Source organism: Lampetra planeri, chromosome 6, assembly GCF_965212315.1.
Source record: "Lampetra planeri chromosome 6, kcLamPlan1.2.h2, whole genome shotgun sequence".
In the NCBI taxonomy this organism is placed as follows: Eukaryota; Metazoa; Chordata; class Hyperoartia; order Petromyzontiformes; family Petromyzontidae; genus Lampetra; species Lampetra planeri.
In genome coordinates, this window is record NC_136112.1 from 6,456,464 (window position 1) to 6,477,121 (window position 20,658).

Here is a 20,658-nt window from a genome sequence, read left to right on the forward strand (position 1 = left end):
CACAATACCTGCAGTCATCATGCAAACAAAAAACATAACTTTGATAATGTATGCACTGTCCTTGAAGTTGATTGGTCCACACCCGAGACAGCTTTCCTTAGAGCCTAGTCTCACATGGGTTGGACCAGATGACGCCAAAAGGCGCACAACTCAAAGTGTTATATTGCAAAGAGGTACTCCGTGGCTGTAGTGGCTGCATTTTGCGAAGACGGAGCGCCCCAACAGCGTTACATGTTCGAGACCGTGAGCGCAACGATGTGATAAGGCAAGAGGAGCCGGGATATATAATAGCCAAGGTGCAACACTTGCGAGACAAATCAAATATTGGGGGCCCACCTTACCGATTGCCGCACCCCCCTGAGCTGATAATGTCCTTACTACGCCACTGATATACCACCGCAATCTACACAATGTACTGTAGTACATCAGAATCATAATATTTATACTGGAGGAATCCGATGAGCTATAAAGCTTTTCTTCACAGATGTCCAGTAGGGCCGGGTAAGAACGTTAGAACAACAAACAATAGAAAAACACGATAGTCGTGCAAAGCACAATAAATTAAAACAAATCACCCAAACACATACAAATGAAACCAAACCATCCCCATCCTACCATCCAAAGCCCACTGCGGTATGAATTTATTTTTCAAAAGCGACCTGGCCACAAATGATAGCTCAACAAAGTGGCTTATCATTTGGACATTTATAGCAGCAAAATTAATCGAAACACTCTAAAACGCATGTTTTTAAATGTGGAGGGAAAAACCGGAGGACCAGCAGAAAAGAAGTTGATAGACAAACGGAGACTGCCTCCCACCCAAACCCCCATTTTTCCTTCATGATCCCCATGAGGTCACGAGGCCACATTTTGAGAAACGCCTTTCTCGTGTAATGAATTACGTGCCACAGAGAACATAACAACGAGTGTAATTGATGTAGCGTGTCAATTAGTGTAGTGGCATTTGAACACGTTCATCAGCGATAAATTGTATTGCCATGTTAATTTCTCATTAAGCGTGTATTCTCTGAAGCTACTTGATTTATAATAGGCAATATCTACTATACAGCATGTTTATACAGTAGTGTAACACTTAATGACAGTAAACACAAACGCCTAATTTATTTCCAGCAATTATATGCAATTGACGCCTTGTTAAATTTTACATAGCAAGCATGGTTAAAATGCAGTTTTCTATTTTACAGTCAGATAATTACCCTGAGGGTTTTTTTTCCTTCACTATAATCTCGCATGTGCCTTAACGAAAGCTGAAATGGAAAGCATTCTCTCCATTCATTGAAATGACTCCCATTTGTTGTTCCAATCACTTAATCCGTACAGATGAGTTCAGCCATTTAAGCTCTCAATGGGTTTAATTGAGCTTAAATACACATGACAGGTGATTCAGAGAGATGTGTAATGTTTATTGCAAGTGTCGGAGGAGGATCTTTACCCAACGAACCAGCTAGAAGTAAATCTACACATGACGGAATAGATTCACTCTCGATTAGCCCTTTGAATGTGTATTCAGAGATAATTTATATTATATGGGATATAATAGCAGAATTTTTGTAGGTGTTTTAAATGTATTGTCCTGATAAAAAGGCAGGTAAAAACCCACAACAGTAGAACTCCTATCCGTAGTGATACATCATGGATCCTATTTATCTGCGATGTTATTTGCAGATTTACATTTATTTGCAAACAATCCCAAATAATCGGAAGATTGGTGCTCAGATAATAGTTCCGTGGACCTTACATCCCTCCGGAGTAATGGGTAGTATGGCTGAAAACCAGAGGAGTTGTGCTGCAATTAATAAATTATACACTTTTGCGGAGGGTCTTTAGCGGTTAGGGAGCGAAAGGGATTTATGGTGTGGTGCTCATCTCTTAACACCCCTGGAGCCAGTGGTGGAAATTTCACATTTCAGCAGCAGAGCCGATTTTATCCAAAGGGCAATCACTGCTCAACGTCCATGAAATAGGAACCATTTGAATGGTACTCGACGGAGCCCAAAGAGTCGAAGGGATTAATTGAAACCCTCAACCGGCATTTGAACTCGCAACCATCGGATTGCGAGCTAGGCGATCTGACTACGCAGACTTAGCATAAACTTTGGTACATTACAGTCCTGCGTTTAACCATCTTGAGTTCCATATGGTTACTTACAAAAAATAAGACAGGAGTGCTGAAAATGTATAATTTTCAGCCCTTTGGCTAACCAATGCTGGATGAAGGACTCCTCCCCATGCCAAGTTGGGTTGGTGATGGTGAATCAGATCTCTATCACTTGCCTGTTGATGATAGCCGTGGCCAGGTGGCCCCCGGTGACGAGATGTTCATTCCCTAGCCTGGTGTGCAAGGATTTCGTGGGTTCAAGCCCGACCCCTGACGTCTGTATATTTGGAGTTAGCATCTTCTCCCCATGGTCACGTGGATCTTTCTCCGGGTCCTCCGGATTTTCCATCCACCCTTCAGAGTATTTGATACGCCGCTTCGTTGGGCGATCATTTGTGGCCAGGTCGCTTCTTAAAAATAGCTTTATAGTTCAGTTGGCCTTACCTGGTAAAAAAAATATATCGTTATATAGTAGTAGTATAGAAATTCGGTACCTTCAGGGTGCATACCGCAGTGCAATATCCAATACATCATTGCTACTCCTGTTTTATATACATCTATATTACCGCAGTGTCATGTTTAACGCACTGGACTTTCAGTACATGTCGCAGTTCGATTTTCCGACCCGGCAGCTCAAACGACGAGGAGGAAAGTTTCCCCCTTGCCTCTGACCGCCTTGCAGAAAATGGGTACCATCACATATGCGTGCGTCGGAGTAACGTGTCTATACTCTCACATCGTCCAAGGTGTTCAACAGCGTGGAAGAGTAGGCTAAAATACCGTCTAGAGGGGCTGTATAGACTACACGTCCCTCTATTAGTGGAGGATCTTCTACTCAACCACAAGGCTGCACTTTGTTATTGTTTACCTTCAAGTCACGTAAAACATGCACCACTGTCAGTGTCTATAAAGTGGTATTTCGTTAATGTTTCAACATTGTTACTCAATAAATTAACGTCCCGTCCTGCGGTGAAACTGCTTTGCAAATGGGAGTAGTCAAAAAAATGCCACGCAGTGTGAGTGTTCAACACTGTGGCCTCATAATTGAAGCACACGCCCTTTAATACCCCAGCAGCCAAACGACTAGGTGAGTCAGAAATTACGCTCTTAGGCAGGGTGTGGTGGCCTCCGTCTTCCCCGGGTGTAAGGAGGTTATGGTTATGGTGTATGACTGTACGGTGTAAAAGATCTGGCAAGCTGATGGCGATGAGTCGCTGGAAAGACATGATAGAAATCGAAAAATGACATCAAAACAGCCCTCTAAGTGGTATTTGTGGTAGAGGTGAATGTGTATTCTACGCTTTTTCTTGTTGATTACTCAACACGCAATTGCTTTCGTTGTCAATGGAAATCCAGTCACCCAAAAGCGTTTGCACTGTTACGAGCTATAATAACCAGAAGCACTTTTGAAATCATAGTTTATGGTAGATTTCACTGAAAGGTTTATCATTTCATTTTTAGTGCCATAGCTTGAGCACAGACATTGTACGATATTTGATACTTAATATTCAGCTTTTGACATGACTCGTGTTACTAAAGTCATGATCAGGTGATACAAAAAAAACTATCTTGAACTTGGACATCAAAGTTATTAAAGCATGATAGTAATTTGTATACGTTTAAAAATTCCACAACATTATTCTACCAATCGTAGCTTTACAATTTGGTAAAGCAAAACATGACCATATTTTCTTGATGTTTTTTTTGTTATTGAAGTAGGTTTGTTAGACGATAACCAGTTAGCCCGTATGCACTTTCTGCACTATAACCATTATCGTTTCCGAAAGTCAGGAATTTTAGTTATGAATGTGTAATAAACGACTGGACCACGATGTCTGGCTCAGTGTCCTTTATTCCGGTTCGTGCTGTACACCCACACGGCTGTCTTTACTCTGTAGCTTCTCCACGGTGCTGACTCCAATGTCGGCCCGATCCACAACAGCAGCCCCGCTGCTGTTTCTCTCACACAGCCCCCCTTGGCTGTACTCGCTGCAACTCCTCTCTCCCCGCAGCTCTGACAGCCTCGTGCTGTCTCTCTCTCTCTCCGCAGCTCCTCCTGGCAGCCACACCGCTGCCTCTAACACGCAGCCCTTCTGGCTGTCTCCTCTGCAGCTGCACACCACTCCGCAGCTTCCTCTTGTCTTCGGGGTTGGCTCCCGATGGCCGTCGGTGCCCCCCCCCTCTTCTCACTCGCCCGCGTGGCCTCACTCTTTTCCGCTCACACCCCGACTGACTTCCCCTTCCGGTTTACCCGCTTAAGGACCCGAACCTTCCACCCACGTCACATGACTCCACCCCCCGTGACGTCACATCCGGAAGGTCGCTTACGCCCGCATTACACCACCCTCCCCCGTAGAAAAATCCCAGCCGACCTCGGCTGACCAATAGCAAATCGTAATGCGGCGAACCGAGCTTCCCCCCCTAAAGGACACTAAGCATACAATGTAACAACAACAACGCAATTAACATCAACGAACGTACAAAAAGCATGCAATAAATACAACTGTAAGAAAAAAAAAAAATAACAAGACAGCAACAATCAACGAAACGTAAGCGATTTGGAACGTGTGCGGGTCGCCGGCCCGTCCCGGACGGTCGGCGGCCCACTCGCAGAACGGGAACGCGATGAAAGTCGAGGAATGACAGGGGGTAATCCCCCTGTCGCGGCTGGAAGTCCACCGACGTCCCATGTCCCTAAAGAGTTAGTCTTGGGCTTGTCCTGTGACCGTGCCCGCAGCTGGGTCGGAAGGGCTGCAGGGCTCGAAGGTCCCGCAGACCTGGCAGGCGTCCTCCGAGCAGGGCCCCTCGTCCCCCGCAATGTCACGGCCGGCCTGTCTGTTTCGGAGGATCTTTAGCCGACTTGACCGGTGCCGAGGCCTCCTGCTGCGGCGGAGCCGGGAAGCGGGCCCAGCAGTCTCTGGCGTAGTGGCCCCTACGCCCGCAGCGGAAACATTCGGCCTCGTTGCGCCGAAGCGCAGGCCTCGCCTCCTGACGGCCCCGTTCTGGTAGCGCCGCGCGCGGTCTCGGCCCGCCGCGTCCCGTCCATGGAGCGGAGGCGGCCGTCAGTTGTTGAGGGCCCCGGTCATCCGGAACATAGACAGCCTGCGCAGGGTTCCACCCCAGCGCATCCCCTTCTTTGACGGGCCCCCCCCGTCCACGCCGTCACTTGTTTCCAGCGACGGAGGTTGAATTGCGCATCGAGACACTTAGCAGCCGTCCGGGAAGTTAGCTTCTCATGCCCACACACAGGCATGGGGATCCCTAGATCCCGAGACAGCTCCAACATTTTCCCTAATATGAGAGGCTCGAGCAGGTCCTGTGGCGTCTCAGGATAAGCTGCCATGGCCAGCTCCAGCACCGCACCCCTGAACGCCACGGGCGACTCCTCTGGTGCTCGTTGTCGTTGAGCGAATCGCCGATGCGCATCATCTGGTGGCTCATAAGCATCGGCCATTTCTTGAAAAACACCACATAAAGTTGCCTTCTTATCGGTCGTTATGGAACGGAAGAATCGGACAGATTCGTCGTCCAGGAGAGTCGGCAACACCTCCAAAGCCTCCGCATCGGTCCATCTTGCTGTGCGTACCGCCGCCAAGAAGCGGCAGGTGAACGCGCTCCAGTCCCCACCGACGGAAAATTCTTTAACCGTTGTAAGGTGGCGACTCCGACTCCTCTTCCCGCCGTCTTCCAATGGTGGTGGTTGTGATGGCAAATTCAAAATGGCGTCGGCCCGCGGCGTGGCCAAGATGGCGGTTTGGCGCCACGGAGCGCGCAAAATGGCGGCCTCTTGCCGCGTGGGCAATGGCGGCGGCAGGACAGGCAACGTGGCGGCCCGCGGAGCACCAATTGCATCATCCATCGTCCCTGGCGCGACGAGATGGCATAGATGCGCCAGGACGTCCTTAAGTGCCTCCAGTTGTACCGCCATCGCTTGCCATCGTTGATCCGCGTCTGATGATGTCGACGGACCCGCCACCGCGCCAACATCCTCCACTCCCGTTCCCGTGGTCGCCTCAGCCGGGCTCTCCTCCACCACCCCAACAGGATCCGTGGTTGGAGGGAGTTCGTCGTCGTCGGACGAAGAAGCCGATGCAGGCGCCGGATTAACTTTCTTCCTCACTTGTTTCGACATGCCGTTGCACTTCCGACACCAGTGTAATAAACGACTGGACCACGATGTCTGGCTCAGTGTCCTTTATTCCGGTGGGTCGTGCTGTACACCCACACGGCTGTCTTTACTCTGTAGCTTCTCCACGGTGCTGACTCCAATGTCGGCCCGATCCACAACAGCAGCCCCGCTGCTGTTTCTCTCACACAGCCCCCCTTGGCTGTACTCGCTGCAACTCCTCTCTCCCCGCAGCTCTGACAGCCTCGTGCTGTCTCTCTCTCTCTCCGCAGCTCCTCCTGGCAGCCACACCGCTGCCTCTAACACGCAGCCCTTCTGGCTGTCTCCTCTGCAGCTGCACACCACTCCGCAGCTTCCTCTTGTCTTCGGGGTTGGCTCCCGATGGCCGTCGGTGCCCCCCCCCTCTTCTCACTCGCCCGCGTGGCCTCACTCTTTTCCGCTCACACCCCGACTGACTTCCCCTTCCGGTTTACCCGCTTAAGGACCCGAACCTTCCACCCACGTCACATGACTCCACCCCCCGTGACGTCACATCCGGAAGGTCGCTTACGCCCGCATTACAAATGCAATGATGGACATGCGCTGATATGCAAACGACACGGCAGCTTAAGTCCGTGCGTGGTTCATTTGACCTCGTTTGCTTGCTCACACCACGTGACTGAACAGTCAAAGTGACTTGGTTGAACTCTTCCACGCTGACCAGAGGCGTTGGAAGAGGTGAGTGTACCCATGCTCTACCCCACCACACGTGACCTGCCGATCAACTACAGGGTGGTTCCAGATGTCTTGTGACCTCCAATGAATTGACCCCTCACATATTTGACCCCTTTGCGTGTTAATTTTGTTTCAATAAACCTTACTTTAAAAATTGTAAGTTTTACAGAATTAAATGGGGGTCACAAGACATCTCGCCCACCACGTAGTCAGTCATCCTTCGTTATACAGCAACGCAAATACGCAATGTACGGAAATGTACTGTTACGTAACTTATAAATTATGAAACGAATTTGATGTACCCCATTCGAATTTTTGATTTCTAAATTATAATCACCCTACAGTATTATTTATTTAGCGACTTATTTTGAGAATTATGAATATTTTATCGTACAACTATAGATTTATTTTATTAAATAGATGCTTAAAAATGTTTGCTGCATTTTTAAGTATGATATTACATCTTGGGGGCGATTTTTTGTTCTGTAGGAATGTACATCCAATCATATACTGTAATTGAAATAAATGGGAAAATCGAGTTCGATATATGGAATTTTACTCTGTAGGCAATAGTTCAGGAACGTATCTGCTCCGTACATATGAAATTTTTGGCCCAAAATCATAATTAAATCACTCCACAGTGATCTGTCCATAAACTGAAAAAATGGTCTATGTTATTTGTTCATTTTGCTTCTTTTCTAATCAGGGAGTAAATACATATTGGACCGTACTCTCAAAATTATAAGATTTTCTGGAAACTCAGGTGGACCCCAAGTTTCTGCCCCCCCCCCCCCCCCCCAAATTTTACGAATCTGGTATCTCGCACGCACACATCGACCAGATTATAAGACATGTCCCCCTCCAAACGCTTGCAAACAGTACAGTGCAGGACAGGAGGAGTGCATCTTATAATCTTTAAAATAAGATGCAGTGTTGTATGATTGAAAAGATGGGCCACGACATTATGCGCAAGCTCTGATGTGAAAACGAATACTGTCGTCTGGTTTATGATCTAGGAATAATAGCTGAATATATGGTGATATGTATTAGAAATTAGTCGGACACCTGTACCTTGAGGTACAAGATCAGGTAATACTGTATGTATTATAGCAATTTTATGTATGTATATTATGTCTGTAAAACTACAACTGAGGCAAACTTGGTCTATGATTCAATCATTAATTGACATAACTCGTGAGTGCTGAACCGCTCATACTACTCTTTGACAAAGACAAAAAAAAGACAACCACACCCAGACCTTTTATTCGTCACCTAATTAGAATCACGGCCATGGTGGCATGACATCATAAACAATTAGCTTCCTTTACTTAAAGCTTTCGTGACTGTAGGAATTCATATGCGTTGGGTCTTTCGGTAAAGTCACGTAGATAGGTTCAAAGAAAATAACAAGAAATAATTATTATTTATGATTTTTTGTTCTTTTTTGTTATTTTCTTTGAAAAATTTCTTTGAAAATAAGAAAAAATATGTATTCTTTTTTGTTATTTTCTTTGAACCTATCTATGTGATTTTACCGAAAGACCCAAAGAATACAATTAGCTTTCCTTAAAATGAAAGGAAGTTGTGGCATGAATGGTAATGCCACATCAAGGATAGGTCATTGGAATGTGCTAAACCTTTTAGCAAGCAGATAAGGTAAACATGCCTCAAATCCCTATGTCAGGGACCGAAGAAATACCAACGAATATGGAAGCATAGCTTTGGTGAATTGTTTGTTCGTTTTATGAGAATTTTCCAAATCAATCTATACACGTACTTAGCTTTCGTTAAATGTGTTCATTTAATGGGAATTTCCCAAATCAAACTACATTCTTTAAACCTTTACTTTGAGAAACAATATTCTGTAATTCGTTTAACATATTCCAAACAACATGCGTTTCTTGTCATTTTGGGAGGAACTGGTTAATCTATGCCTTAATCTTCCGTCCCAATTGTATTTTTTTAACTTGTGCCCATACATTAAAATTTTAACAGAGAAAACAATCACGTGTATCTATAAAAAAAAATTTGACCTTAAAGTGAATAGATTTGCTGTCATGTATTAATTTAGCATTTCAGGATAATAATGCTCAATTTAAATTTCGATTTAAAGCTTTCGTGACTGCAGGGATTCATATTCTTGGTTCTTTCGGTAAAGTCACGTAGAATGGAAATAATAAAATATGTTACTATCATTAACCATGGCCAATCCACTGCTGGATGAAGGCGTTCCCAAACTGCTGCCCTTCTCTCACCATCCTGCGATTAAAGGCATTCACCCGGCACCTGCACGTGCGGGTTGATTTATGATTTAATCACTCCACCTCCTCGGTCCTTTTAGACGCGTTCCATTCCTTGGCTAAGGGGCCGTCCATAAATGACGTCACGCGATTTTGGACGATTTTTGCCCCCCTCCCCCCATCGTCACACGGCGTCACAAAAAGTCAGACCCCTCCCCCCTCAAATATGACGTCACAAAGCTCTGCCCCCCCTCCCCCCCCCAAAAAATAAAACATGCTTCAAATCGCTTTAAACTATTGTCATTGTAGTGCGTATTCAATGTGCAGCTGCACTCTGATGTTGTAGGAGAAAACATTTATTAAAAAGTCGATTTAATTAAGTAGAACGTGTTGTCTATATTTATTTAAAGTTGCGCATTTTGATGTGACGTCACATTTCTCAACCCCCCCCCCCCCTTGTCACACATCGTCACAAATGTCTGACCCCCCCCCCCCCCCCTAGGTGCGTGACGTCATTTATGGACGGCCCCTAACACCTCCATCATTATTAGGGACCATTGGCCATCATCCTTTCTAGCAATGTATCCTACCCAAGTTCACTTTTGGTAACTGTTGTAATCATGTCCTTAACTTGCATATCCCCCCCCCCCTCTGATCCATATTGTTTTTAGGTCACATATTCCAAAAAGTTGTTGTGCCAAGCCCGTCTTGTCATTGCACTGTCCAGTATATACTGCAATGTTGATGAAAGATCAAAAATGATAGAGATACCTGCGTATTCTACCAACTAAAGTATAGAACTGACTGGTATGGTTTGCAAAAGGAATGCATTCCAATTGTTCTACACTACAGTATGGTATATTACAGGACCGTTCAAACGGGCAAACGCTTCATCGGTTTTAGTCTTTTGGGTCTCATCAGCAACGTGTGGCTTATTAAAGCAATGTTATAAGAAGGAGCCATACGTTTACATTTTGGGGCACGTCAGTGTAAACCATGAATAACACTCTAGATTTGAAGTTTTCGTGACTGCAGGAATCCATACTCTTTGGTTCTTGCGGTAAAGTCACGTAGGTATAAAATAAAATAAATCACGGCGTTTCGGGCACAACACAATGACGGACGCTTGTATTGCGCCCGAAACGTCGTGATTTAACACATTCCTGCGGAGGGAGCTGGTAGGAACGTTGGGTTGCTCGGTCAATGGCCAGGGTCAACGGCGGCGTGGTGTATTCCGCAAATATGCCCGACTGTGAGGGCGGGCACAAGCCGGTGTGAGTATTTTTAACGTTGAGTTTTATAAGGGCACCACGAGGTGACCAGCCCCTCCCCACCCAGCCCCACCCTCCCACCAAGCCCCTTCCCACCCCACCCAGCCTCTCCCCACCCTCCCCTCTCCACCCAGCCCCACCCCTCCCATTTTTGGATGCACAACGGACGGACAGACACAATAATCCCCTGTGGGCTGGTGTAACCAGGAGGTTCCTACCAGTATTATATTTTATACCTACGTGACTTTAACGAAAAAGCCAAACAGCATAAATAACACTGTTAAAACATTGTACAGTATTGAGGATAATAAAAACAAAACCCATATTTTCTTCCAATATATTTTTTTACCTGTTTCTATTACATCAACTTATCGGCCTTCCGGGCCAATGTGCCAGAACAGGTGTCATTGAAGCTGGCGAACTCTGGACTGTTCAGCCTTATGGGTCACATCAGCAGTCAGGCTTGTTCAACCAGTGCTGTGAAGTTTATCGATGTTTTTGGCAGGAAACTACCATGCCCTTAAGTTATTGAGGCCCGTTGGTGTAAAACACTGTAGACTTACAATATTGTAGTTTTAAGTACAAAACATGCTGTTGCGAATATTGTAATTTTACAGTAAACGAAAACAGTTTTGTGATATTTGACTGCATTATACAAAGGTTTGGTCCATTGGCGCTAGAATAAACTGATACCACCTCCAAGTGGCAAAAACTTTAGCGGCAATAACATCTTAATACGTTTTAATGTTATCACTGTACATCCAAATGCAATTTGATATATGGATAGAGATCTTTAAAATAGTCCCTAAGTACTGGACCAACAATTGTGACTACGGATGTCAGTGGCAACATTCCTTCGTAAGTTCTTTACCTGCCTGACCATTGTGTACTCAATATGATGGGGGGGAGGGAACTGGTTCGACACCAGAGACACATTAAAACTTTTGAAGCTAATGTACCGGATGGCCCAGATGTCTTGTGACCCCCATTTAAAACTCAAAATATTTTTAGATAAGGTTTAGTTAAAACAGAAATGAATGTGGAAAGGGAAAAAAATTATTCCGGGTCAATTATTTGGAGGTCCCGAGACATCTGGACCACCCTGTATAAACAATATGATGGGGAAAATTGTTCAACAGCAGAGAAACATTTAATCTTCTTAAACCAATCTAACACATTCACTTGCTTCCACCATTAAAAGTCACGCACGCTTTGTTATAGCATCACGACGTGCCTCCCCCTCACCCAGTGTAATGCCACGAACCCCTAAGCTTTGTCAAATACGTAACGCCATCATATTCCTCGTGTTGGTAAGTGAACCTGCAAACCAAGACACCTGTACAGTGCAACGCAATGAACTCTTTAAGTTCAGCCCACCACGCCTTTACAGTTGTGCCAAGCCAAAGTGCTGCTGCTAAAGGCCAATACTGGTCTGACCTGTTTATCTTTGTCTGTAAAGAGGCACCATTTTACTTTCATCATTTCACAAGTGAAAACTTCATTTAACCTTTGTGGTGTGTAAATTATGAAATGTACAGAGTAGTCCAGATGTATTGTGACACCCTCCCCCCAATTAATTAACCCCCAAATACATTTTTAATTAGGATATGAATTTATGTTTTAAATAGACTTTCCTTTTACAAAAAGTGTTAGGTTTTAGAGAATTAAATGGGAGGGGGGGGGCACAAGACATATGGGCCACCCTGTACAAAATTACCTATCACCTCCTACAGTACTGTAATATAAAGTTTTCTTACTTCATAACCCTAACTATTGCAGCAGTAACGCTGTCGATTTTAAACCATTTCACCGCATACCCAGTTTTTCACAGCGAAATTTTGTATTAACTTCAAACATGTTATAAAGTTATACTATTATCTTTAAAAAAAAGAGTCTGTGTATAGTTAGACGGGTTTAAACATCGCCAGCCTATTGCTTACACCATTAGGGTTGGCTACGTCTGCCCTTGGTTGGAAGCCAGATTTAGAGTATGCTGTTAAATTCCTGTACTGTACTTATTTATGGCGACTGTAACCGCTGCAGAACTGCCCTTTACAGATCGTGTCAATATGCGATTGATATAAACTGTCCAGTGGGACGGGAAAGAAGAACTTCACAACACCTCCTCGGCTCGACGTTACAGAACTTACACGGTCACGTCGTGAGACTCGCATTTGCAACCGGCAAACATTCTCAAGCCATACATCATCGTCAACCACCCACCCACAAAAGAAGGTGGTGTCAGCGAGGGGGCCTTAGTTTCTGGCACAAGGGCATTCGTACAATATAGTGTTATACTGGTAGGAACCTCCTGGTTACACCAGCCCGCACGGGATTATTGTGTCCGTCGTGCAGGGAGGGGCTTGGTGGGGAGGGTGGGGAGGGGCTGGGTGGGGCTGGGTGGGGCTGGGAGGGGAGGGTGAGGAGGGGCTGGGTGGGGAGGGTGGGGAGAGTCTGGGTGGGGGGTGGGTGGGGCTGGGTGGGGTGGGTGGGGCTGGGTGGGGAGGGGAGGGTGAGGAGGGGCTGGGTGGGGAGGGTGGGGAGTGTCTGGGTGGGGAGGGTGGGGCTTGGTGGAGGGTGGGGAGGGGCTGGGTGGGGAGGGTGGGGCTGGGTGGGGGGTAGGAGGGGTGGGGCTGGGTGGGGAGGGGCTGGTCACCCCGTGGTGCCCTTATAAAACTCAACGTTTAACCTTCTCACGCCGGCTTGTGCCCGCCCTCACAGTCGGGCATATTTGCGAAATACACCACGCCGCCGTTGAGCCTGGCCATTGACCGAGCAACCCAACGTTCCTACCAGCTCCCTCCGCAGGAATGTGTTATGTTCTCACACGATGTTTGTCCGACAATAATAGTACTCCTGGCAACACCGAAGTGGAGGGCGAACATATGAAACGCTGGGGGGAGGTTATCATCTGTGAAATCACCACACTTCAGCCCGCGGGCGGGGAATTTTCTGTACATTTATCCGCAGATAATAGGACGGATTTGCTCATGAACGGCTCTTAATCCACGCAAAACAATGCGACTAGGAGGATGAATTTTCCACACCTATGCTTGAGATACATATACGTGTATTTAAAAAAAATCCCAATTATAAGGGGCATTTCAGTGGCGACTGAAACGGTGCAGCCTGCATCATGCATTGCGTACACCCTGGCCCCCTTCCCTCCATCGAGACACCTCCTCCGTGTCGACCACCAGGGTGGCAACACCTGGGACCCATTGGTGGAATTGAGGTGGCCTCAACCTCTCTTAACACCTGGGGAACGTAGCAGCAGCAACACCAACAACAACCCACCCTACAGGGCATGTGGTCAGCGAAAGGCGATGTCGCACATTATTGATGAGTGCCACCTGATTTGAGTCGGCTGGACTCGGCTGGACTCGGGTGACTTCAGGACTCAGGGCGACTCAGGAGGAATCAATGCTGATGAAACAGAATCAGATTCTTTATTTCACAGTTGTCTCTTTGCTCGGCTAAACACGCATGCTCTGCGTAATACACGGTTTTTTGGGGGGGGGGTTAGATCGCGTTAATACAGTATATTAATGTGTCATTAAACCCGCCACCACCCGACACAGTCAATTAGTAAGGTTTGTCACGTAAACAGAACATGCCAATTCGTTACTGGTACAGCACACCGGTGTGTTGGAGAGTAAATCCAAATGTGTTGGAGAGTAAATCCAACACACGCTGCCCTGATCACCATGGTGGACATTTGGGTGCACAGAGGAGTAGGCGGGTGAATTTACTGATTTAATCCTTTGATTCAAAATTATGTTTTTTTTTTACTATTATCGCAAAATGTGCATTCTTCCCCCGATCTGTAATTAAATACTTTTAGGGATAATAACCTCAAATGATGGGATACGTTTGTTGTGTGACTCCAATTATCTGCAAACAATGCGTGGGTGACACCGCAATGTAAGGATGGGAAAATTGTGGATAATTGTGGATAATAGGAATAAGAGGGCTGGAGATAATAGCTTTCGACGACTATTTTGGTCCCACAGTTGGTGATACTGTAGTTGTAGGTAATGTTTGCGGATGAGTTCTGCAGTAATTGATGTACACCAATCCAAAAAATATAAACCACCTGCATCACATGTTAAGCTTTTACAGTACAGTACTCTAAATCCAATCTGGAATTACTCAAATTTAAAACCACTCAAAGATGTACAGTTCTTGTTCAAACCATCGTGTAATAAGATGTGTCAACCTCTAGACCACAGAGTATTGTAAAGCCAGTAAATTATACATAAATATCCTATAGTATAGGGTGGTCCAGATGTCTTGTGAACACCAATGTATTGACTCCTAATATGTTCATCATAGAGGTCTGTTGGGTTAACATGTTGTTTCCTTTTTATGTTCGTTCATGTTATAAGTAAACCTTACTTTTAAAAACATAACATTTTAGGTAATTGAACGGGGGTCACAAGACATCTGAACCACCCTGTACTGTAGTTCTGTAAACGAGCACATGTTTTTCCACAGCTCCCAGAACCAATTGGTCAGGCCCCCTAGTGGTACTGATAGCAATTCTCTGTGCCGAGTGGCAGTGTTGAACTGGCCATAAAACTTTCACTCTGGGAATTTTGAAGCCTTCGATACTCAATTTTGTGCCATTAGGCTGCTGGCATTTTTAAACGTCTTTCGATTTTTTTTTTTGGCCGTATGCTACAGTTCTGAGCATTGTAACGTAAATAAAAAGGTGCTTTGAAACCCACTCTAAAATTTAAACAGCCGCCAACCATCCGGGCAATGAAATGTACTTTAATTAGTGCACAATCAATATGTGATGGAATAACTTGATGTTTGGCTTCCAGGACAGTACAATGCCCGACACATTGTAATTGAGTTGTAAGCAACATCGGATCAGGAAAGTGCACAATGCAGCGTTTTTGTACCACCGTAATTCTTTGTACTTTACTGGGTTATAACGATTTGATTAAAATATCTCTCTAGGTAGCCAGCTGTGAATTCATGTGTTTCATTGCATAAACATATTGCACAGTATTACAAATGTAACAAGCAATATTATCTGTATTTATCATTCGATAGTACTGCATGCCTAATTCATATTTTAATATGCACATGACATGTATTGCTGCCAATAAAGTATTGCTTCACGTGATAATTCCTGTGATTTTGGATGGATGGTGTCTTCGGGCGCACACACCTTAAAAGCAGTGTGTAGGTGGTGACAGACTGTTTTTGTTTCGCTAAATAGAGCTATGGCAACATGGCCCGGGCCAATGGTATGAACAAGAAGGGAAAATTGCACGGAAGCGTTGACATCATGGTCCTACATTATCTTATAATTTTTGTCATGAAGAGTCACTTGGGATATTTAGATTCGGGGTTACGTGTGAATTGTTTTACCTCGTCTCTAATGCCTGCATTAAAAAAAAAATGTAATAACCACCATTCTGTTGAAATGGTATTGGTCCTTCCACAGATGTCTGTTGGATATGGCTACATGCTGTATGACGTAATATTCATCGTGATGTATTTGGCGATCACATGGAAGATTGCAAGTCGTGACATATTTTGTCTGGGCGACATTATAATCCTCCTTTGCTGGGTCTTTACCAACGAAGCCAGCCGTCATTCTCTCTGCACATTAACGTATCCATTAGGTGTCTCATACCTTTGTCTGTGAAGAGATCACTAAGCTTATATGGTAACTGTGAACGTTTTAAATCTTGTTACGTTTGCTGTCGCTTGAAACGAACATTTGTGGCATATCATATAATAAAAAAACAGGTAGATTTGTTTTCCCAATGTTCAATTTATGCTATATTAAGAGTATGTAGGATACATAACATAAAATATGGTATATAACAATAACTCATTTGGTATATTATCTGCTACACAATCTGGATTTATATGGTTTTATAAACGGGTGTCTCCAGATATTGGGAGTTATGATTCTACCCTCTGGTGATTATTTTTTAAATCAATAATAGATTCATTTTTTACGAACCCATTAATCGATGACTGTATGCAACGCTGCAGTTCTTCTTTGAATGCAGCACACACTAGACCGCAGTAGTGCAGTGTATATAACTACAATAAAGTACAGTAATGATTTACAGTCAATCGTGAATCCATTGCTGGATGAAGGCCTCACTCCAGTTTCAACTGTGTGAATTGTTTGGCCACACTGCACCAAGCTGGCCTGTGTGGGTTGGTGAGGAAGGAGCCAGAACCAATTCAGATACTGTATCTGTCACTGATGTGAAACCGTGGCCAGGAATAGAACTCAAGTCACCGGGTTCACCCAATATAGAATGCATCATCATCAGCAGCCACGATCTATCCATTGCTGGATGATGTCAAGCTATCACCATCTCTCACGGTCTCACGATGCAACATCCATCTGGCTCCTGCACGTTCGCTGATTTAATTGCTCCAAGTCTGCGGTAGGATAACCTGGAGCGTGCTCTCTCCTTTGGCTGGCAAACCACCCTTAAGTCTCAATCCACCCTGTAATGCCACACAAAATCTAAGCCCGCACCTTGTATCACAACCTTAACGCTTATTGACTGATGCATTTTCTATTCTGTGCTATAACCAGTAAAATTCCATGTTTGTCCTCTCAAGAGCAGTGATAATACCACGGATACGGGAATAATTTCTTACGCATGGTGATATGGGGGACCAATGTTGTGAATCCTACGATCCGTATCCGTGGGACTATTCTTTGTTTTACTCCACTTATCAGGAAAGCGTGTCTAATGGTGAATTAAATGCATTTCCTGTTGAACTCCTCGTCTGAAAAAAATTGCAGATAAATAGTATGCCGTTTCATAAATAACTACTTTTTTGGGGTAAAACGCTCATAATTGTAAGAATAGGGCCGCCGAGTTTCCGGTCACGGATAAGAGTGTTGGTTAAAAATTTGGTGTAAATTGTTTGAATTAATGGGTAAAGGCTGCAGCTAAAAGATGAAAGGACTCTTGTGTGCCAGGGTATGGTGAAGGTGGAGGTATCTGCTTGGAACACATTACTGCGGAGGGAGCTGGTAGGAACGTTGGGTTGCTCGGTCAATGGCCAGGGTCAACGGCAGCGTGGTGTATTCCACAAATATGCCCGACTGTGAGGGCGGGCACAAGCCGGCGTGAGTAGGTTAAACGTTGAGTTTTATAAGGGCACCACGGGGTGACCAACCCCTCCCCACCCAGCCCCATCCTCCCCACCCAGCCCCTCCCCACCCAGTCCCACCCCTCCCACCCCCCACCCAGCCCCATCCTCCCCACCCAGCCCCTCCCCACCCTACCCTCCCCACCCAGCCCCTCCTCACCCTCCCCACCCTCCCCTCCCCACCCAGCCCCTCCCTCCCCACCCAGCCCCTCTCTGCACGACGGACGGACACAATAATCCCCTTATGGGCTGGTGTACCAGGAGGTTCCTACCAGTATAAACCATTGGTCGTAACGTAAGCAGGCTGAACAGCCAATGTGGCATCATGAGTCATGTTCAAAGCAGTGAGCCATGACTTCAGTGAGTAGCAATGTGTGGGTGTAATGATTAATAAAAGGGCTTATACTCAGCGCTGTCACAGGTGGTGTCATGTTTAATATAAATAATAGGGTTACATTCAATGTGCACTCTGGACGCGTTTTAGCAAGTAATGAAGGCATTAGACCCTCGTACAAAAAAACACCCCAATGTTTACTAAAATAAATGCGGTAGTGCATCATTAAAACATAAACTGTGAAACAAAGCAGTGAAATGAAATAACTTAAATGGGTTAAGTGTGGAATTTGTGTTACACGGATAAACCCGATGAATGGTAATTTCACAATCATTGCCATGATACGACCATTATGAAGGCACCTTCACTTTTAAGAAGCCTTTAAGAAGCTACCGCTAAAGTAATTACTTTTTGCCGATTGAAGCATTTGTAACAGGCAGGATGACTCATTTTTTCTTTAATGTGTGATACTGTATTGTGCTTATTATTCAGTGCCCACTGACACCAGTAGTCGCGAGGCCTGTGACTGACCAATTGACATTTGGACATCTCACTTAATTGCCTCATGCTGTTTATGGCCAACGTAGCTGCTGCCGATGCTGTTAGCGATGGTTTGGTGTAATTGGAGCTCGTAATAGTGGAAGGTGACAGTAAGTACAGTACGGTAGACTGTGTAGGACTGAAGTGTGATTGTATCACTCCCACTGTGCTGTACACTGATGCCCCCTGCTGTACCTTGTTGAAACACAAAAATTTAAATGCCCATTGTACAGCGTGGTCCAGATGTATCGTGACCCCCCAATTTAATTATATAAAATTTTATATTTTTAAAGTATGGCTTATTTACCTTGTAGTGTACGTTCCAGGGATGATTGTATCCTTCATTTAAATTCGTGGATGGATGCGTTAACATTACTGTGCTATGAATAACAGAATAATCATTGCATGCCCTTTGTTTTGTAAGCGTTTAGTACTTGTGATGTAACGATTGTAAGTGCTGTTACCTCCACTTTGCGTGCCGTTCACTTTTTTATTCCATTTTCTTGGTCACATCCTTGGTCATGTTTAATCGGCATGCGGATGATATATGTTACTGATTGAAAACTTTCTGCAGTCGCATTAGTGCGGTGTTTTTAATTATCGAATTAAGTTTTTCCAAAAATGCTCCGTTATCATACTCTCTTTGATTGATGCAGGGATGTCACAGTCCATGGATCACGGTTTGATGTATGTCACAATGCACAGCGCAAAATGTGGTTCGGCCCTTAAATAGTAAAATCAGGGGTTGTACAAAAGTCAATAAAAAAATAAACACGAGTAATGCTCTCCTATGCTTTTGCCTATCGCGCATTATGCTCTAGCTGTCACCATCCAAGTATAAGAGAAAAGCCTGGGACGCAAATTGATTAATTGGCACTGGTGTTGATATTGTACCAACATGTGTTGACTTGTTTCTACAGTACACATTTAAGGGGGCTGGGTTTAATATAATCTGTTATATTTTCAGTCACAATTATCTTACTTATTGAACTACATGTTTGATATTGGCTGTCTTATGTTTGCCTCGAATTAACGTTGTCCTCTGGCAATATTGTCGTTTCATTTGCATCCAATCAACCTTGTGTTAAATTTTGCAAGGGCAATTACGTCCGACATTTTTGTGGTTTATCCGTGAGAACTCAAATTAAATTCTAATATCATGGGACCTCCTTTGCCAATACCAAAATATGAGAATAGGTTTTCCCCTTTTTTATGGCAACAAAACAGGTGTTAAGTTGTTAAAACACCAAACTGAAACCTTTTACACGGAATCATGTCTGCATTAACCACAATGCTTGCGGTCAGAATGCAAACAAAAAACATACTCTGATAATATATGCATTGTCCTTGAAACTCATTGGTCCACACCAGAGACAGCTTTCTTTCGAGCCTAGTCTCAAGCGATGTTAGACCAGAGGATGCCAAAAGGCGTTTCAAAAGATAATGCACTATCAGAGTAATGAGAGCTCGGGTTGAGCAGCTATTTCATGGGACCTCCTTTGCCAGTACTAAAATATGAGAATAGGTCTGCCCCTTTTTTTCTGGCAACAACAGATCTTAAGATGTTCAAACACCAAACTGAAACCTTCTACAAGGAATCGTGTGGACCAATCAGTTTCAAAGACAATGCATATATTATGAGAGTATGTTTTTGTTTGCATTCTGACCACAAGCATTGTGGTTAATGCAGACATGATTCCTTGTTTCAGTTTTCAGTTTGGTGTTTTGACATCTTAACACAACTGTTTTGTTGCCAGAAAAAAGGGGAAAACCTATTCTCAATTATAATATTTACATGTTTGCTTCCTCCGTGCTAATAGATTTAGGTGATCAATATCTTTGTGGTGGTTGTATAAGCTGCATCGGATGCTCTCATTACGTTCTCATATACCAAATGTATTCCTCATCCTTATATATTCTCTTTTTTGGAGTGTGCTTTGCCCTCAATTAAACGTTGTTTCATTCCTTTGTAAGGTTGGCCTATTTATTCATCTTCATTGCTGTTTTTTTGGGGGGCATTTCTTGGAAGTATCTTTAGCTGATAGTGTCTCGAGAGCTTTCATGTTTTCTGGGGAAATTTGTATCTGACGGTACCTTTCAAATTAAAAATGCTGTTTAATTTCCAGAGCGACAAAGAATTCCCACTCCTCTTTTTCTCCTCCCAA